The sequence below is a fragment of the Bidens hawaiensis genome, unplaced genomic scaffold (assembly GCF_021521415.1).
Source record: "Bidens hawaiensis isolate Kalapana, Puna unplaced genomic scaffold, B.hawaiensis_p1.1 tig00043431_1, whole genome shotgun sequence".
Classification (NCBI taxonomy): domain Eukaryota; kingdom Viridiplantae; phylum Streptophyta; class Magnoliopsida; order Asterales; family Asteraceae; genus Bidens; species Bidens hawaiensis.
Window position 1 is genome coordinate 133510 of NW_027497691.1, and position 22585 is coordinate 156094.

General features: G+C 39.8%; 1 pseudogene; it reads left to right on the forward strand.

The window, feature by feature from the left end:
* The window catches only part of LOC143594267 (TMV resistance protein N-like), a 30404-nt pseudogene extending 9249 nt beyond the window's left edge, over nt 1-21155 (forward strand).
* The last annotated feature ends 1430 nt before the right edge of the window (nt 21156-22585 follow it).

The window sequence follows — 22585 nt, forward strand, 5'->3', positions numbered from 1 at the left end:
CCACTTTTGTAGCTTCTTGTCAGCAAAGTTGGTGCCGTTATCGCTCACCAAATTCTGTGGAAGTCCAAAACGACAAATAATAAATTCCCAAATAAATTTTTTGATATGTTTCGCGGTTGTTTGGGCTAAGGGTTGTGCTTCTATCCACTTGGTGAAGTAGTCGATGGCTACCACTAGGAACTGAACATTTCCTGCTGCTGTAGGAAATGGGCCTGTCACATCGATGGCCCACTTCTGAAATGACCATGAAGAGTTGACTGGAACAAGTTCATTCTTCAGGCGATGCGTGTTGGGTGCGTAGAGCTGACAAGACCTGCATTTTCTGATGTATGCCAGCGCATCCGTATGCATCCCCGGCCAAAAGTATCCCGCGTTGTTTAGCTTAGCTACAACAGCGCGTGGACCTGCGTGTACTCCACAGATGCCTTCGTGTACTTCCCTTAGGAGGTAGTCAGCATCTTGGTTGTCCACACATCTTAAGAGTGGGCCAAGAAAGTTACGTCTGTAAAGGATGTCATCGATGAGTTGATAATTCAGTGCTTTACAGCGTAGTTTTCTTGCCTGTGTTTTTGACTCTGGTAGTGTACCTGCCGCAAGGTAATTTATTATTGGTGTCATCCACGTTTCTGTGCCGGTTTGGATGACACAAATTTCCTTGTGCGGGACTGAAGGTGCCTCGAGGAGTTCAATGCGGATGTCCTTTCCCAAGTGGGTGAAGGCTAATGATGCAAGCTTGCTTAACGCATCCGCAGATTTATTTTCACTACGCTTGACATGTATGACTTTGCAATCGTTAAAATCGCGCATAAGGGTTTTTGCTTGTGCGAGGTACAGGGCCATTGTGTCGTTCACGGCCGTATACGTCCCGTTGATTTGATTGGCTACTAACATGGAATCCACGTGGGCTTCCAAGTGTTTCACTCCCATCTTACGCGCAATTCTCAGCCCGGCCAAGAATGCTTCATACTCGGCTTCGTTATTCGTACTTGGAAAATCCAGTCGAATAGCGTAAGTGTATTCTTGGCCTGCTGGGTTGGTTAGTTTCAGCCCTGCGCCTGAACCCTCGTTACTGGCTACTCCATCACTATAGAGTCGCCATACATCATTGATGTCCTGTGCTGGAGAGGGTTGAGCCTCTTCCTGGCACTCTTCTTCCCGCGATGCAGGCACTTCCGCAATAAAGTCGGCCAAAACCTGGCCTTTTATGGCTGGTCTTGGCTTATACTTTATCGCGTATTCCCCCAACTCAATTGCCCATTTGGCTTGGAGTCCCGATAACTCGGGTTTTCCTAGAACGTTTGCAAGTTTGAAGTTGGAGAGAATGGTGATTGGGTGACCCTGGAAATATCGCTTAACCTGCGGGAAGCGTGTATAAGTGCTAAGACTAATTTTTCGAGGGTAGAGTACCGGGTTTCTACGTCTGTTAGGATACGGCTGACATAATAGATTGGCATCTGGATGCCTTTCCGTTCAACTAGCAGGACCGCCCCGGTTGCTCTATCTGTTGCGGAAAGGTATAGGATTAACCCCTCCCCCGCTTCTGGTGCTGTGAGCGTTGGGAGTTCGATCAAGCGTGACCGAATCTCCTGAAAAGCTGCTTCCGCTTCTGGTGTCCAGCGGAAGTGCGTTTTCTTTAAACAGTTTCTCAACGTTGACACGAAAGGAAACGACTTATCCGCGTGGTTTGCCAAAAAGCGATTAAGTGCGACTAGTCGTCCATTCAGTGTCTGAGCCTGTTTGATGGTAGTAGGTGACTCCATTTTGATAATGGCTTCGACCTTTTCAGGGTTCGCTCTGAAGCCACCTTTAGTGACGATGACCCCCAAGAACTTCCCTTCTTCCATTCCAAAGGCACACTTGCTCGGGTTGAGCTTCATGTTTATCTTCCTGAGCGTGTTGAAAGTTTCTTCGATGTCTTTCAACATCGCTTCTGCGTCAGGGCTTTTGATGACCAAGTCCTCCATGTAGACTTCCAAGTTCCTCCCAATTTGGGCATGAAACTGGTTGTCCTTCAGGCGTTGGTATGTGGACCCGGCATTCTTAAGTCCAAATGGCATCATTTGATAACAAAATGTACCATCGGGCGTCCGAAAAGCGGTTTTGTCCTGATCATCAACGGCCATGTGGATTTGATGGTACCCCTTATACGCATCCAGGAAGCATTTAAGGCGAAACGGTGCTAACGAATCCACCTTAAGATCAATTTCGGGTAACGGATAACAATCTTTGGGGCATGCTTTGTTTAAGTCCTTGAAATCTATGCACATGCGCCATTGTTTGTTATTCTTCGGTACCATAACGGGATTTGCAACCCATGTTTGATATCTGCTAACGCGTACGATGCCTGCGTCAAGGAGTTCCTTGGCTTGGGTTCTACACGCGTTAGTTTGTTCTTTCCCCATTACTCTGCGCTTTTGTACGACTGGCGTAACAGCCGGATCGCACTTGAGCTTATGCTCTGCCTTACTTCGGGGTACACCAGTCATGTCAGCTGGTGTCCACGCGAAGATGTCAGCGTTTTTCTGTAGTAAGCGTTTGAGTAAGGTGCGTGTGGGATCAACAACTGTTGGGCCAATGGTAACGGCCTGGTCAGGGCATTTGCCGTTGAAGGCCCATCTTTCCGGTTCGGTGATGGTTGGTTTAGCCATCTTTAGTTTGGGTTTAGATGAGACAGATGCGATGCATACCTGGGGAATGCCGGTGATCATCGCTACACCCTCAGCTGTTGGCCATCCCATCATGCCGTGGACTGAAGATACCACGGCGTTAAATCTTGCCATCCCGTCTCTTCCGAAGAGAATGTCGTATGTGTGGTGTGGCTTCCTCATCACGACAAATTCCACGTCTTCTGTGCGTGAGTGATTCCCGTCCGTAAGAGTGACGGGGAAAGATAGGATACCCAGGGGGTGTTTGTGCTGCCGTCGAACCCTTCCATCGAGGCGTAGACCGTTTCCAGACGTTCCTTGTCTTCGTCATCTAGCTTGTCGAAGAACTGCCTGTACATTACCGTTGACGAGGCGCTGTTGTCAGCAAGAGTGCGAGAAGTGATGTAGTGCCCCAGCTGGCTTTTGATGACGATAGGGCCTTCTTTGCTGGGTCCTCCTGGCACTCGCGGGAAGTGTACCTCAGCTTCCTTCCACGCACATGGTTCTGTCGCTCGCCTTTTTCTTCCTCTGATGTTGCCATGAACCATGTTGATGCTGATGTCAACGGGCTTTCGTCCGTTGCCTCTGTACCGGTTATCATTCCTTCCTCCCTTCTTGATTGATGCCACAAGGTGTGCAAGTCTTCCATCCTTGACGAATGTTTCAACAATATCCTTCAAGGATGTACACTCCTCCGTACTATGACCTTTTGTCCCGTGGAAGTCACAGGATTTGCTTTGATCCGCATTAGGTCGCTGCCGGATCATTGGAGCTTTTGGCCATGGTAGTTTTTCGGTGGCAAATATCTCCGTGACGCTTTTGGTGAGTGGCGTCCACCGGTGTTTTCGGCTTGAAGGGTGTGTGTTATCCCTTCCGCCAACAAGAGGGCGAGAGCTGGATGAGGTGTCAAAGTTTACCCTTGACTGCCAAATACCTAGCTTCCTCTTTTTGTTCTGCCGGGCGATCCGAACATTGTTTTCTCTAGTCCTTTGCGTGTAGAGGTGTGTACTCTGGGGAAGATCCCTTCCCAGTTGCTTCTCCGTCTCGGCAAAGCGCTTGGCCGCCGTCATGATGGCATCCCATGTGGATGGCATGCCGTCCTTACCCGTCAATGTGCGGATAAGCTCTGGGTATTCGGCGCCCTGGATGAAAGCGGCGCGAACAAGATCTTCACTTATGTTGCCCAGACTCAGCTTTTTGGAGTTGAAGCGAGTGATGAAGTCTAGTAAAGATTCATCCTCCTCTCTAACGCAGTTGAGGATCGTCCACTGTTCTTCAGTATATTTCCTCTGTTGGCTGAAGTGTTGGCTGAACTTGTTCTGAAAGTCCGCCCAATCATAGATGTGGTGGACCGGTAAACGATCGAACCATGCCCTGGCCGCTCCAACCAGAGTCATCTGGAACATATAACACCACGTGGGTTCCGTCCAGTTACTGACTGTTGCCCCCGCAATGAATCTGTTCAAGTGGTCGTCTGGGTCGGATAGACCATCATAAGTGCCGATGTTGGACATTTGTTTGGCACTTCTCAGGGCGATTGCTTCTGCAATGTCCCTTGCAAACTTGGACTTTCCTGCATTTGCAGCAGTTGGTCTAAAGGTTTTGGAGAAGTCACGTGGGTTTCTCCCCGCGTTCGTTGGTTTAAAGGTTTCTCCAAAATTCCTTGTCGGTTGGAAGTCCGTTTCCTTACGCTTCCCTTTTGCCTTATGGCGAGGGTTTGCGTCGGTATCGGATTCTTCCCGCTCATCGTCCGAGTACTCGCACTCACTGTTCATGTTGAGATGTTGGCGAGTACTGCCGAATTCGTCCGCCTGTTGAAGTGAACGCAAGCGTTCATCCAACTCAGCTTGGAACTCTTTCTGACGTGCTTCGGCCCACGCCTTAACTTGATCGAGTGTTTGGCGAGGGACCCTCGTCCGTTTCTCCAACTGGGCATCAGTGAACCCCAGTGAAATATTGTTTACTGCACTTGTCCCGGCTTGGGTAACCGGGGTACTGTTCGTAAAATTTGTATAACCGCCGGTGTTCCCCCCAGTTGCTGGGGTTGTGGTTACCGGGGTTTCTTGGTCACTTACTGGCTTTGGGACCGGAGTAACGTTAACCATTTCTTCAGAAATTTTGAAAAAACTAAGAATTAGTTCTAGCTTTTATGCACGGATGGCGCCAATGAAGAAACACTAATCGACCCCGGCAGACTACGGATAATCTGGGGGGTTAAATAGATGTTTCCCACGAGGATGAGGTCCAGCAAAGAAAGTTGTTCTTCAGGTGACCTGCAAAACAGACACCGTAAGCTCGTCACTGAGAAGGGGGGGGGGTTCCTCCTTGTGACCACCCTCCGGCGTGAGAATCAGACTAGATTGCTCTGAATATAAGTGTATATTAAGAGATTGCTAGAGAAGATAAGATAATGAGATATCAGATGATGTCCTTACCATTCCAAGGTGTTGGAGTATTTATAGCCGAAGGTAGGTTTCCAAGAAGGTACAGCCGGCTGAATAGTATCCCTGTTCTACCAACAGTGGGCTACGCACAAGCCATGCTGGTTGGTGGATAGGCTGCGGCCGATAATGACAAGGCCGGCTGCACTGTTCCACCAACTGTAGGCTACGCACGTCCCACAGTGAGGGTTGGTGAGTAGGCAGCGGCTAATAGTGACAAACAGTACTAGAGGGTGCTCCTCCTCGTACTGTTGTCGGTGAGCTGTCACCCTGTGATTGGTTCATGGGCTGTTTTGGTCAGATCGTCTATTTTGCCCATACCTTGGCAGGTATAGTACAAAAGATCTTCCAGAAGCATACGGACTGGCTCATTTGGGCGGGAGTATTCCCGCCTTGCTCATTCCTTCAGGTGACATTACTGAAGTATCGAGTTAGTGCCTTGTGCGTGTAGCCTTGCTATCAGTGCGGGTAGCCTTCCCTGATGGCTTGTATCCGCAGCTGCGGGAACAAGCGGGGTACACCATTGGGAGGCTTTCCCTGCGGGAACAGCTGGCGTACTGCGCGTAAGGTCTTCTCTGAGCATGGTGGGTCCTGCGGAAGCGGTTGGTCCTTGCGCAGACGTCCCTCTTCAAGGTGAGTCTTGCGGGTCCAACTGGGCTCTGCTGGGACCTACCTCTTCAGTGGCTAGTACATCAGACCTTGGTATTTATTATGGGCAAGGTATTCCAGTTCGTCTTGTGGGATACACTGATAGTGACTGGGCAAGCTCAATAGATGATAGAAAGAGTGTGTCAGCAAGTGCATTTTCTCTTGGAAGTGGTGTTGTGACTTGGAGCTGTAAAAAGCAAAGTACAGTGGCACTCTCTAGTACAGAAGCTGAATATGTGGCTTCTTCTGTAGCTACAAGTCAAGAAGTGTGGTTGAGAAGGATCCGTGAAGATCTGGATGTGATTCAAGACATGCCAACTGTTATCTTCTGTGACAACCACTCTGCCATACACTTATCTTGAAACCCATTTATGCATGGTCGATCGAAGCATATTGAAATAAAATACCACTATGTTCGTGATATGGTAGCTCAACAACAGGTTTCATTGGAGTATTAAGGCACCAATCTCTAACTCGCAGATGTTCTAACAAAAGCTCTGGCCAAATAAAAATTTGTTCATTTCAGGAAGCTGTTGGGTGTTGAGAAGCTTGAAGCACGGGGGTGATGGAAATGCTTCAAGGCTTACCATGCAAGGTGGCTAGATAAAGTCAAGAGTCAAAGATGTGTGAGAGATGTGGGGCAGGTTCTTATGCTTGTCTTTCAAGTAGTTGCTTTATTTTCAGTTTTGAAGAATAAGTCAGTATGCACGTTTGCACGTTTATAAGTTTCCTTTTTTATGCATGGTAGTTATTTCCCTTTTGAGTATTTTAATGGCTCTCATCTCTATATCCGGACACACTTGAAGTAATAGTAAAAAGCAATTCTCTTGGCTTTCTTTGATTCCTTGTTTACATTAAAATTCATATATTGATATCACTGAAACCATCATTTACAAGTTGAAACCACACCGTGAAACCATCAGCCCAACGGTTTACAAGTTTGGTCGGAATTGTAAATGTAATGTTTTTAGTCTCATCGGAGGCTTAGCTCTTCCATCGGCCGACGTGATTCAGCAACACGTGGCATGATATTTCTCCTCTATGAGTTTCGTTGGGTTATAGAGCTAAACCGTCAGCGGCGAAGAACCATCAGTCAACGGTCCTCGAATGGTTATTTTTGTGTATTAGTCTATTATAATCTCATCATCAAAAATCGCTACCATTTAACAAAAATCAATACATTTGAATCACTGTATCGAGATACGTTATATATCAGTCGACTCGTATCCTCTCTAAAACATCGGTTTGAAACTCGAAAAAAACTTAACGATGTTAAGTGTTTTTAACGAATTGCATTGAGACAAAAATAGTTGAAAGGTTGGACCATTGGTAATTATTTCTAAAGGTAGATTATTATTGGCCAATATACAAAATGTGGGATTATTTATTTTCAATTTGCCTTTATTTTATGGATATGGTTGACAAGAATGGAAAGAAGGTTGTCAAAATGGCTATTTTTGGAATTTTCCCTTTAATTTATCAATATAACTAGGTTATTGCGTATAACACAGATATAAAAAATATTAAAAATGTCAAAAATACATATATGAATTACATAATGAAAATTATAATTCTATAACTTATAAGGTATTACATAATAAATATTAATGAACTGGCCAATCACTTAAAGTATTAAGAACACATAACATATTTACTAAAATATATAGATTCGTATGAATAAATTGTATTTGTATCTTAGAAGAAAGCAAAATAAAATATAATCTATATCATTAAAGAAAATAGAAAGTTTGCATCAATTAATTTAGTTGGGTTAATAAGAAACAAACATTTTAAAAATAAGGTAGTGAGTTTGATTCCCACCAACAGAATATTTTTCATTTGTCATTTTGGTTCAAAAGTATAAAAATGGAACAAACTTATTAAACCAAAATATATAATGAAATGGAATTAATTTGATTAAATTGAAAACTTGTACACTTGACAGCCAACATATCTTTCATTTTATCATTTTAGTTCAAAACTGTAAAAATGGAATAATTTTAATTATTAAATTTTTTTATTAATAAGTTATTTTAGTTGATAATTAATAAGCAAAGTAGTGATTACATCGAAACAGAAGGCAAGCGGGCAACAAGCTGCATGCGCCACTACCTATTTTTGAATTGTAAAACCCAATCTTTTTAAAAACCACATTCGCTAATCATTGTGTCATAGCATTACTATGCATGGCCCGTTGAACTCGAGTAAGTAACTCCCCAACTTCAGGCGCGAGGAAACAAAAAGTGTCAAAAGCGAAAGAAATAAATACTTATTGGTTGTCAAGGCACGCCTTCTCATGTTTAGCCACCTTTCATGAAGCAGCTTTTAAAGCAGCTTGACTGACTATGAAACCATTACTCCTTAAGCCCACAAGAGGGGAAACCCTTGTTAAATCCACACACACATGTTTTCCTCCTACCCATCTAAACACCAAAATGTTAGTCGGTCGAAGAGATGGTCTTCCCTCCAATGGGTCAGTCAGGAAATTCACAGGTGCTTCTTCTTAACAGAAATTCCTGCCTACCTGAATATGTCAAAGAGCACATACCTAACCAGATTGTGTTAGTACTTGAACCCCGGTAGCTCTTTACAATGCACCGCGTACTACCCATATGAGTCTAAATTTGCCTTATGACAAACATGACATATCTCATCAACCGGAAATAAAGGAATCATGAGGCGATGCTTAAGGATAGTATGATACTCCACTGGAGACATATGTTGGTCTAAGCCATCTTTAGGGATAATAAGAAGAAAATCTTGATTATGAAGTGCTTTTAGACACTCAAAAATGGCTTTTTGTCTACTTGTCATGTCAAAGTGTGCCTCCATGTCAAAAAACAATCACTCTCCAATGCATGATGGGCTTTAGAGGGGGCGATCTCTTTGTTAGCGAACCTGTTAAGATCGACGCTTGGAATCATATCACGAAGACAAACCAAAGTCAAGAATTATCATAATCCATCCCACATATACCATTGTCTCGCAAAATGTGATCCTGAAGCGCCCATGATTGGGTTCTATAGGCCACAAACGCATTGGAGGAAGCCTTTACTGCCAAATACAAACCCAAACCCCCATTCTTAATGGGTTAGGAAACAAGTCGCCATTGGAGGTCTCAAAATAAAGGACCTCCAAAAACTACAATGTCCCCGATCGCCTGACGCAATCCCTTGTCAAAAAACAACGCTGCATCCATCATGTGTACAGGTTGGCATGTTCTTAAACTAAAGAAAAGTTTAGCATTACCCATACATGATAGAAGCAAAAGTAACTCACTCTGCGAGTCACCAAGTTTTGGGAGAAGACACATCAAAAAAATAGCATTAGTAGCTCTCTTTTGCCAACCCCCTAATAAACCTGGTGTCTTTACTGACAGCTCTCCCAAGAAGCTTCACCCCTAATAATGGTCTCCCGTCACAAGACTTCATACCATCACAAAAAGGCCAAAATATCTCAGTTTTCTTAATATTCAATTCAAGACCCAAAGTTGGACCCGTCACCTTAATGATATCCAACACTTTTTGCCACCTCTATTGAATCTCCAATGACAGTTCCATCATCAAGATACCAAGCACGAAGAAGAAGCTTGCAATTGTCTCGAATATGATGTACAAGGGGGTGTAAAACAAGGGCGAAAAGAAGTGGTCCCAATGGGTCTCCTTGTTGAACCCCTGTGGTGGACCAATGTCACACCCCAACCTAAGGCGGAAATGCCGGGGCGTGAGCATGATTGCTCATAGCTTGAGGTAACTATCATGCAATAAATATGGCAATATCTAATAATTTATTTTATTCCATGTAAAAAACAAATATCCAAATATAGAAAATAATTCCAAAACAATAATCCATGATAATAAAGGAAATAAATCAAATGTCTCAAGTTTAATTATTCTTGAATAAGCCTATGGTCTCAACTAGCAATCCATGACTTCAATTCTTCAATTCATACGATAACCTGCATATACGTAGAAAATACAATAGTTTTGTCAACAAAAATGTTGAGTGAGCAAGTCATTAAGTTTTGCAATAATATATAATATGAAAAGATAGCAAAACGTAAGTAAAGCGGTAAACAAACCAAACCAATGAGCAAATAAGTGTCAAGTGAACCATTTCCAAGCGAATCGGGCGCCGGTTAAAACTAGACGGTCATATGATCATACTATAATGAGAACATGGTGGACCTCTCTGAATGCGCAAATTTAAACAAGTAATCAATTAGCATTTATGTCTAACAATTCACACACAATATAACGTTTGCTAATGATTGAGATATGTATAATATGAAATACTATAAGTACATATACACCCCCAAAACGTTTGAAAATGTGTGAAAACAGGGGAATGACAAAACTCACCGTATAATAAGCGAGTTAATATGATATTAAGAAATAAACAACGAGTCTTCCGATTAACGCGCCGAGTGAAGATAATCAACAAAACCTGAAACTTAAGGGTGTGAAAGTATAAGTAAAAACTAACCTAACGCCGCTAGAATCAATCCAAACGGATGAGTAGAACTCAAGTTATGCCAATTTTAACGTTTAAACGAGTCGAGTCTGACCAGAATCCGAACTTCGAGTCGGGAGTCTGGTTTTGGTCAGAACCCTTAAAATTAAATTTCTAGAAGAAAAGTCTTCTGGACTGAACATTGAATCCAACCAGAAATATGAGAAAACGAGAAGTCAAAGATGTTGACTGTTTTACTCTTTATCGGGTTTTAAAGCAATTGACCAGTCAATACCCTTCAATCTCAGAAATTGATTGAAGGTTATCGACTAGAAGATGTTTATGAACAAAAACTCAGTTTACAACTTACCCGGAAAGTGCACGAATGAGGAGTTATAACGAGTCAAAGGTCGTTAAGCATGCGAAGTCAACCGTTTAATGAACGGTTCTTCAACGAAACACCAAAAAATCGAAGAGATTTGAGAGAGGCGAAGAGGGTGACGGCTGAGATATGTTTGTTAGGGTTTAGGTAAAGTTTTGTGGCAGATGAATGAGGTTAATTTATATAAGAAAAGCCTAAACGAACTAATTAAAGGCTTTTTGGGCCGTTAAGCAACTAAATATGACTTTTATGATGAAATCTCTCAATATAATCATAAAGATCTGATCTTGAATGATAAGAAACGAATTTAAATATATATTTCAATTATATTAAGATATCTTGATCCTTACTTCTCTCGATTTATGCTCAAAATAACCGATTTTATACCAAAAACGAGCTAATAAATGAAAACGAACTAAGATTTATCGCGAACTGACTGTGCAGCAGCACTGACCAGCTTCTGGACAACCACCGCGCGGCGCTCCGGCGTCCATGTGGGTCAAGTTTCAGCCGTTGACAACTTTAGTCCCTAATGTTTGTATTTTGGCCATTTTATGAACATTTTAAGAAATAATTAGGATTTAAACAATGAGTAAACATGAAGGGCTTGATGTGAATATAAAGAAACTAGATAACTCATAATGCAAGGTTTTTATTAATATTAGGATCCGAAATAGGTTCGTACAATGATAAAATGAAAATAAACGAATACGATAAAAACCCGAAATGTTACAACCAAAATATATAATGAAGTGGAATTAATTTGTTTAACTTGGAAACTTGTACACTTGACAGCCTATGTGGATAGCGTATTCAAATATCATATGAACAATAGGTCTTCTTTTAATAGTATAATTAGATAGTTAGATTAGATTAGATTAGATTAGATGTAATGTTGTTAGTTATAACAGTATAATGTCATGTTCAACTCATTTGAGTTAACAAAAAAATCTTCATTTTAATTGGTTTTCACTTATTATACAGATTCCAAACATATCAATGGCCTCTTCTTCTCAATCATATAAGTATGACGTATTTCTTAGTTTTAGAGGAGAAGATACTCGCAAAACATTTGTAGATCATCTATACTCGGGTCTTAAACAACACCTAATCCGTGTTTATAAGGATGATGAAGCACTTCCCCGAGGCGAATTCATCAATGAATCCTTGTTTAAGGCTATTGAAGAATCACATTGCTTTATAATATTCTCTAAAAACTATGCAAATTCTTCATGGTGTTTGGAAGAGCTTACACATATTATGAAATGTAGGGATATGAAAGAGCTAATTGTTATACCCATATTTTATGACGTGGAACCCACGGATGTAAGAAATCAGAAAAGGAAATTTGGAGAAGCGTTTTCTAAACAAGAGATGAAGAACGTTGCCAAAGTTGAAATATGGAGAAAAGCACTTGTTGATGCGAGCAACATCGCGGGATGGGAGCCCAAGAACATTGATGACGGGTAATGTTTTGTTGTTTTTTTTTTCTTCTGAAGTCTATGCGTATATGTTACAATTCAATTAAACATTTTATATTTACAAATTTTTATATTCATTTAATACACCCATTTGTAAAACGTATGTGTAAGCTAGCTTTGTTTTAATATGACTCCTTTAAATTAAAAGAGGTTGAACTTAAGCTCACTTGCTTTTCAAGCTTTTATGTAGATCTCAGACTCGGCTTTGGCTAGACTCGTTTGTGAGACAAGCATAAACAAGAGAAAGTGGTGCTCAAGCTCTGCTTGTAAAGCTATGAGGACTTCAATCTGTTCTACGTTTGGAATCGGCCTCGTTAATGGGGGGTGTTAGTTAAAATTTCACTTAAAAAAGCTATTTTATATTATATGCGTGCTTAGATATTGAAAGGAATATTTAACTCAAAAAATACATACTATTTTATATTGAACTAACCTTTGCCAAGGCTATACGCTATTATTATATATGCATATTTGATGGACTGGCTTGGTCATTTTCTTGAATTGGTGGATCCAAGTTTTTTTTTTTTCATTTTTTTTTATTTTTTTTTATTTTACATGGCTTAGAATCATTTCAGTTTAAGATCTTAAATTTGTAACTCATTCTCTTTATTCTGTGGATACAGTAATTATCCTCATATATATTTTTCGGGTACGCAGGCACGAATCACAATTCATTAAAAAAAATTGTTGATACAATTTTGGATAGATTGTTCGTGTTAAATTCATGTGTTGATGAAGATCTAGTTGGAATGAGGGCACACTTCAAAGAATTGGAGTCAATATTAGACATTGAGTCAAATGGTGTGCGCATGATTGGGATATGGGGGGTTGGGGGTAGTGGCAAGACTACTTTTGCGACTTCAACTTGTATGAAAATCTCTCAACTTTATCAAGGTCACTGTATTGTTGAGAATGTTAGAGAGAAAATAAGCAAAGATGGCTTAAATAAACTGCAAGAGAATGTTTTATCATCTATTTTCAAAAAAGAAGTGAACGTAAATAGTGTTATGGAAGGAAAGCTTGAGATGAAAAAAATGTTATGTCATAGAAAAGTGTTGATACTTCTTGATGATGTCGATACACTTGTTCAGCTAGAGGCGCTAGCTGGAAACCGTAATTGGTTTGGTAGTAGGAGTAGAATAATAATTACAATTAGAGACGAACATTTGCTAAAAGCCCACAAGGTAATCCACATCTACCCTTTCACATTATTATCAAAGGGTGAGGCTATGCCGCTTTTTAAAAGACATGCATATAATGAAGAAGAACCTTTAGAAGATTGAGACACTTTCATTACGTGCGGTTTCTTATTATGCTTCTCGGCTTCCATTGGCACTTAAAGTTTTAGGTTCTTTTCTGAATGACAAAAATAAGGACGAGTGGATAAGTGCCCTGGACAAGTTAAAGGACGCCCCAAATCTCGAGGTTATGGATATACTCAAAATTAGTTATGATGGGCTTGACACTTACCAAAAAGAGTTATTTTTGGATATTGCATGTTTCTGGAGATTTAAAAGCCTAGATAAGGCAATGGAGATACTTGAAGCGTGTGGTTGTCACCCAGAATTAGGTATAAAAGTTTTAAGACAAAAAGCTCTCATAACTATCGTGCATGATAAACGTTTTGGTGATGTGTTTGATACGCATGATTTGGTTCAAGAAATGGGACACTACATTGTTAGAGGGAACGATCCTAAGAATCCTGAAAACCATAGCAGGGTTTGGAGACATGAAGAAATCGAAGCAATATGTTTCCGGAATGCAACAACTGTAAGTTTAAGTTTTTTAAATATACATATGATCAAATGTGTAATATCTAACATATTCATTGTTTCCTTCTTTATTGCAGGAAAATAGCAAGATTAAAGCCGTAAATTGTGGTGATCGTGTTTGTCTTTCATCACACCTTTGTAAGATTGTTTCAAACATGAAGAAACTAAGGTTGCTTTGCGTTCGCATGTATGATGACAAGTATGATGAAGGGCTTACTTTTCTTTCAAATGAGTTGTTGTATATGGATGTGAGTGGGTATCCCTCCAGAAGTCCATTCCCAGACAGTTTTCAACCCCCAAAGCTCGTTGTTCTAAAATTGAAACAAAGCAAGCAAAAAGAACTTTGGAACGGCAGCAAGGTATACACATTAATTTGATTAAAAATAAAGTAGATTTCAAAATTAATTTCCAATTTAAGCTTACATTAGATGGTATGAACATAATTTTTACCTTTTTTTTTCGTTTTTTGTGTGTATGGCATGCATATAACAGCTTAACAAAATACATTAGAATATTATCAATGAATTAGTTTTGCAGCGTTACAAGTAAGCCTGTGGATACATTTTTCTCAGGTAAGTGTAATTTGCGTCCCTGTGGCAACAATAAAACGTAAGATGAAACCCCGTGGTTGATATTTTGTATTCTGATTCCCAGACGTCTGCAAACTCGTTCAACTTGAGCCCCGACGTTAAGTCAACCGTTGATCGACTGTTAAAAAAAAGTGGGGCCAAAGGCAAAGTCGTTTTTTTCACACATAATAATAATAATAAGTGGGCCCCACCCCTTCTTCTTCCCTTACCCCAACGATCACCACCCACCCCACAGCACCACCAGCAACCATCCTCCTCCCATCACAATCTCCTAATCACAATGACACCAACGATCTTCTTCTTAAGCAAACACCACTACCATCTTCTTCAACCAGACACTACCGCTCTACCACCACCTTTAACCTAATTCAAGGCACCACCACCTCCTAATTCCGGTGGCGCGTTACCCATATCTGGTGCTTCCTTTACCAAACACTACCGCCAACCAATTTTATTTTATCTATCCACTCAAGAAAACATTCAAATTATCAACCCAATTGTTGGTATACAAGAGATTGAGGATTACAAAATTAACACAAGAAAACAACGGACTCTTTTTAGGGTTTTATTAATTGCAGAAGTGAATACAAAATAAAGAGATTAAGATCTCTTAAATAGAAAAAATAACAAAGACGCAAACGGCTATAACTAGAGAATCGGTCTTATCTAACAAATATCAAACAAACTTATTCAAAATAATAACCAACAAAATAGGAACTGACTAGGACTCCTTCCGCATAAAAAATCCACGTGCTTGACAAGTTCGAATTATATTTTCACACCTCCCCTTGATTCGAACTCCATAAGTCCAAGATGATGTCTGAAATAAACAAACTTTCCCTGGAAAGAGCCTTTGTTAACAAATCTGCTACTTGATCATTAGTGCTGCAATGATCAAGTATGACTTGTTCTTGTTTCACCATGTCTCTTATATAGTGATGCTTGAGTTCAATGTGCTTGGACCTATTGTTTAACACTGGATTTTTGCTAAGATTGATTGTAGACTTGTTATCACAGAGAATTATTGTGGCCATTCTTTCATGAATTCCAAGGTCACTAAGAATTCGCCTAAGCCATATTGCTTGACAGGTGCCTATTGTGGCAGCAATATATTCAGCCTCGGTGCTTGATAATGCTACGGTTGTTTGTTTCTTTGAACTCCAACTGATTGCACCACTGCCTAGAGAAAACACATAGGCAGACACACTCTTTCTATCATCAACACAACTTGCCCAATCACTATTAGTATATCCAACCAGCCTTATTTTCACACTAGCTTCATACCAAATACCAAACTTAGTGGTTCCAGCAACATACCTCAAGATCCTTTTTGCAGCTCCAAAGTGTAACTTGGAAGGGGCCAGCATAAACCTTGACACAAAACTAACAGCATATGTAAGATCAGGTCTTGTGTGTGTGAGATAGGTTAGACCTCCCACCAAACTTCTAAACAAGTATTCATCAGTCTTGTATGCCACATCCTGATTAGACATCTTTTCTTGTGAATTCATAGGAGTGTCTTCTGTATTGCATCCTTCCATACCAAACTTACTAAGTAGACCCTTAGCATATTTCTTTTGACATACAAATATTCCCCACTAGGTTTTTTTCACTTCTAGACCCAAGAAGTACCTTAGAAGCCCCAAGTCTGTCATCTCAAACTTATCTTTCATACCATCTTTAAACTCAGCAATCATCTTTGTACAAGCACTTGTACAGATAATGTCATCTACATAAAGACAGACATACATTTGAACTTTCTTGTGATTGGTTTTAACATAAAGAGTCTGCTCATTGAGGCTTCTACTGTATCCATTGTTGACGAAGTAGTTGTCTATCTTTGAATACCAAGCCCTTGGGGCTTGTTTTAAGCCATATAAAGCTTTCCTTAGCTGGTACACATGATCTTCCATGCCTGCAACAACAAAGCCTTCTGGCTGCTGGACATAAATTTCCTCTGACAAATCACCATTAAGGGATGCCGATTTGACATCCAGTTGATGAATACACCATCCCATTTGTGCAGCAACAGACAACACCACCCTAATTGTATCAAACCTTGCTACAAGAGCAAAGGTTTCCTGGTAATCAATCCCAAACTATTTTGAGTAGCCTTTGGCTACAAGTCTTGCCTTAAACTTAGTAATCTTACCATCTGGACCCAATTTAGTTTTGTATAGCCATTTGAGTCCAACTAAGTTTTTTCCATGAGGTAAGGTGGTTAGTTCCTATGTATGGTTCTTCTCAATTGCCTCTAGTTCTTTAATCATTGCATCTTGCCACTCTTCTTTTGTAGCAGCTTCATTAAAGTTGACAGGATCAGTTATGCTGAGGGCAAATTGACAACTTGTAAAGTCATCATACTCTGGAGTGTCAACTTCTCTAGCATTGGCATAGATGTCATTTAGGTCCTTATGTCTTAACGGAGAGGGAGAAGCATAAGAACTTGAAGCTTGGGATGAATCTGTGACATTTGTAGGTGATTAAGGTTGAGAGTTTGGTAGGTTTATAGGTGAGTTAAAGGAGTTATTGGATTGTGTTGGAGATGAAGTTGTGTTTGGAGTGTTTAATATTTCACCACTATCCTCATAAGTGAGTTCAGTAGGAAAAGGATCTTCAAAGATGACAACTTTATTCTTGACCCCTGAAGGTGTAGCAAACTTCCATTTGGCTTCGTCATTAAATACTACATCTCTGCTGGTTAAAAAAGATTTGTTGTTAGGATTATAGAGCCTGTAGCCATTGGATTGTGGATAGTAACCCAAGAAAACACATTTTTTTGATCTACTATCCAACTTCTTTCGTCTTTGTGATGGAATAAGGCTATGAGCACAACAACCAAAGACCCTCAAATGTCTAACTGATGGTTTAGTATTGAACCATGCACCCCATGGGGTTTGATCAGACAAGGCTCTTGTATGGGCAATATTAATAAGGTAAACAGCAGTAGCAACACCTTCGGCCCAGAAGCAACAAGGAAGGTCTTTGTGTTGTAGCATGCTTCTTGTGAGGCCCATAACTGTTCTATTTTTTCTCTCCACTACTCCATTGTGTTGAGGAGTGTAGGGAGGGGTGAGTTCACAGGACCAAAGTGGTTTAATGCTTGGGAGTCCAAGCACCATACCATTAACATGTAGAAGTTTCAACCCAAGAGAATTATAGTGACCATATCTGGCATGCCATAATCTGGATACTGGATCGGTTTTGGTTCTGACATGATCGGCTTCATTTGTTTTGGTTAAGGAAGCATCGACAAGGAACATGCTATTATTGGCCACCATAACTGAAATGAGGACTGTATTTGTGGACTTGCATCTTATGACACACTTATCATCATCAAATAGGAGGGAATATCCCTTCCTCATTAATTGGCCAACACTTAGAAGGTTATACTCAAGTTGAGGTGCAAAATACACATCTTCTAACAACTTATAACTACAATCAGCAAGGTTAATTTTTCCTTTTCCTTCAAATCTCATTTCCTTCTTGTCACCAAGATGGACAACAAGTTTCAATGACTCATCCATTTTGGAAAAACTTCCTTTCAAACCTGTCATATGGTTTAAGCAGCCTGAATCAAGAAACTATAGACAGGATTTGTTACCAGTATGAGCAGCGTGTGTCATGAAGGAGAACTGGGATTCTGGAACAATCGCCATGAACAACTTGGGCTCCTCCTTGTTGGAGTCCTTGGCATCTCCATATTCATCTGTTGCCATATTCACATGTGCGTCCTCATTATACCAACAATCCTTTTCATAATGCCCAACCTTGTTGCAGATGGTGCACTGAGGCACTCTCCCTTTGTCAAAATGCCTACCACGGCCTCTCCCTCTATATGGGTTTCTTCCTCTACCACCTCTTGATCCAGTGAACTATGTATTTGTTCCACTTAGGAACCTATCAGCCATGACTTGCAAGGCTTGTTCATCCAACTTGACATGTTTAACAAGTTGCCTTCTGTTGATTCTTTCCTCATGCGGGATTGCAATGAACCCATGAGCTTCACCGGGGTCAGAGTAGCTAGATCGTGTGAGACTTCAATGGAGGGTACAACATAGTCATAACTAGGAGTGAGACTACGTGGTATCTTCTCCAAAATGGTTTGATCTCCTACTTTTTCACCATAGGATCTTCTCTGACTAACAATTCCCTTAACACGGGAGAAGTAGTCACCAATTGCTTCATTTGCTGACATGTTAAGATTTTCAAAGTCACGTCGTAGGCCTTGTAATTTGATTGCTTGGATCTGGGAGTCTCCTTGAAACTCCATCTTAAGGATTTCCCATGTTTCCTTTACAAATGAGGCTGTGCAATACGTGAAAAGAGTTGTTCATGGACAGCCTGTTGGATGATAGCCATAGCATAGGCATCTTTCTTTTGCACAATCTTTCTTTCACGATCGTTTTTGGCAAAACCAGATCCCACAGATCTCTGTATCTTAGAATAGTCTTGATTTAAATGCTCCAATGTTCATATCCGTCGCCCTTGAACACTGGAATAGGTAAGGTAGGGTTTGTGGAATAGTTTGATCGGCCATGGATTTGGGTTCTTGAGGGTTATTGAATTAAGCACAAGGAACCAGCTCTGATACCACAATCTGTTGGTATACAAGAGATTGAGGATTACAGAATTAACACAAGATTGAAAACAACAGACTCTTTTTAGGGTTTTATTAATTGCAAAAGTGAATACAAAAGAAAGAGATTAAGATCTCTTAAATAGAAAAAATAACAAAGCCACAAACGGCTATAACTAGAGAATCGGTCTTATCTAACAAATATCAAACAAACTTATTCAAAATAATAACCAACAAAATAGGAACTGACTAGGACTCCTTCTGCATAAAAAATCCACGTGCTTGACAAGTTCGAATTACATTTTCACACCAATTACCATCTTCTCCATCTAATTATCCACTCAAGAAAACATTCATATTGTCTAAGTATGTAATGCTAAGCCAGTTTCTTTGGGTTATAGCTGTTTGTCTTTTATCTATCTAAAAGATTGAATCTCACTATTAATGTATGCAGTTCAATCCATTTAATAATAGTGTTTGAATCGATTGCTTATTATACATTGTTATCCCTTTAATCAAATCCATCAGAAGATAATGAGGGTTTAAAATTTATATACTACACAACCACACAGGGACACAAAGTGAAGGGTATAGTGGTCTTTTCATGGGCTCCCTAACAATTTGTAAACGTTTGGGTAATGGTTGGGCTCAAATAGCACGAGTTTGCAAATGTCGGGGACCCAAAATGCAAAAAATCGACCACCGGCTTTAATCCTGCGTTTTGTTGTTGACCACAAGTGATGCAAACTACACTTACCTCTTTATTAGTCTATCTTATTAGTATAAGATGTAAGTTATTTATTAAAGTGTTTTATTTCTCATAAATTCTTATATTAACTTTTCGGTACATTATAGCGTCTACTAAATTTGAAAGTGCTTGAACTCATTTCAATGAAGGAGCTACTCAACACACCAGATTTTAATGGATTCCCATGTCTTCAAAAGTTAACACTTCAGGAATGTGATGAGTTACAAAAGATTCACCCATCATTAGGAAATCATACAAATCCTGAACAACTATGTATATATAAATCTCCGAAGCTTAAAAGGTTTCCAGCAATTTCCCACATGGAAAACCTCAAGAGTCTACAAATTACTTATTGCAATTTGAAAGATGGAGTAATCGGTTCTGGTATTGGTGAGTTACACAACTTAAAAGAGCTAGATCTAAGTGGTAATAGTTTTTCACGGTTAGATTTCAGCATCTCGCAACTTACTCGTCTCAAAGTCCTCAATCTGTCATAGTGCACTAACCTTCTTAAATTTCCTGATCTCCTATCAAGGTTAGTTATTATTATAGCGATGGGTTGCTGGTCACTTACAACCAGTGGAGATTGTCACATATATTGTAAATGGTTACGTCTAGTCTCGCTTGCTTTATCTAGGACCATAAATGGTGGTGGGAGATTACTACAATCAATGCTTGCGGTATGTGTGGCTCTCTTTGTCTTTCTGAATATCAATTAATTAAGCTTTACACACACACACATACAGAGAGGGTGAGATATTATTAATGGTAACTAGAGTAATTAACTTGTGTTTATCAATTAGCGAAATGCTATTGAAAATGGCTTCATGCTTCTCGTGCATCCAGGCCTTGAGATTGCAAAGGCGTTTACACCACGTCTACTTAGAGAATGCAGATATACATTGAAACTTCCAGAGATGATCTGGTGCGATGACTTTTATGGTTTCTTAATATGTGCAGTTTACACAGCTGTCGTCGTCGACACAGACAATTTACAGATAAACATAAAGAAGGTTTCAAGTTATAAGGATTCAGGGGATGATGTGTTTTGGGAAGAAAGTGATATATGGCCAGTTATGAAGCCGGTTGGTTTGGATTCCAAAATTTATACGTGTTGGAAGGACAGTGATTTGGTTGGTTTGTAACATTGGTGTGGTATGTTTCATTTGGTTCACTGAAACACACTGCTTGGTGGGATCAAATTCAAACATACAAATATCTTGAGTTTAGCATTCAAGATAATTCCGCCCTCTATTTTGGTTTTGGAGTAAGACTCATAGCCAAGAACAGTGGAGGTGGGCTGACAGAAACATCAACAAATTCTTCTTCTACTGATTATACACCTAACGTCACGATTCAGCACGATTCAGCTTCTGCTTTAAAGATCTCCGATAAAGATTTTATTAACTTGAATTAAAGAGATCATTCGAGAATCAAATAAAAAATTGTACAGACTAGTTAGACAATTATCAGATTGTTTGTATTCTAACAGGAGTAGGACTCGGTAGTCTTTTAATTTTAATATTGGTATAGTTATCAAACTGTATTTGGATTAACTGATTTTTTCAAGAGTCGATAAAAGGAAAAGAGTCATGAAGCAGTTGTTCACAAAAATACCTGGTGTTCTGTTGTTCGTTGAGTTGAAAGATACAATTCTTTCGTTAAAAAAGAAAGGCACTAAAACTAGTGACATTTAAAAAAAAGGTATGGAGAATGTTTGGATCGAGTTGTACAATAAAAAGAGGCATTTATGTGATTTCACAATGAGGATATACTGTATCGTATCATTCTTAGCACCACAAGGAAACCAATTATATGAGTTAAACATGTAATCAAAATTATTACTATTATATGAGTCAAACATGTAATCAAAGTTTGTGCTGCCACCACCGCCCACCGTCACCGTTGCCACTGCCAACGCCACTACCGCCACCGTTACCTTCGCTGCCACCACCGCCCGCCGCCGCTGTTGCCGCCATCACTGCTATAGGGCCAATATTCTATATTGTTATTAGAACTGTGTATGTCTTTCGGTTTGCGTTTAGTCGGTGTATTACGTACTCAGTACGTTTATTTTGTATGTTAAATGTAAACACTGGAGAAATTAGGACCCTATAAAAGGGTCACTTTACCCATTTCTTCATAACAACTAATATTCACACAACTCTAGAAATAAAGTTTCTCTCCAAAATCTCCATTTTCTCTCTTTTATTCTAACAAAACTAAGATCTGAGATCCAAGTGCCGTTGACGATTTCCACTAACAAACAACATGGATTGATCCGATCAAGTTGTGAGATTCATCTAGAGGACCTATAAGTGGTATCAGAGCTTTCGGCTCGACTTTTTGTGGTTTTCGGATCAAACTTTTCGGATTTTGATCTTGGTTTTTGTTGTTTATGAGGTTGTGTTTCGTGTTATCAACTTCTTTTACGGTCCCTTACACCTTAGAAATACACGAAAATCATCAAATCTATATTTTGGTGTTTTAAGTTTTTATGTCCGAGTTCAGATTCGGCTTAAAAATAAGATCCAGGGCGATTTAGTGGTTTTAGACTGAGTTTAGGTGCTATCTTTAAAAAAAATCACTGTAGCATACGAGTCGCGTGAGTACTGTAGCAACTCGAGTACTGTAGAAAAAAAACTTTTTTCAATCTAATCAAGTCTTGTCTTTAAAAAAAAAAAATAATTAATCTCAAATTATTCTAACCGAGTTTTTAAATAACTAAATAAAAAATGTCTTACGAACCTGAGCTTTGAGGAAATCTGGATATGGGGAAAAGCCGAAAGGAAATGTTAAATAGAGAATTCGACATGTTAAAATATGTTCAAGGAAAATCGGTTGCCT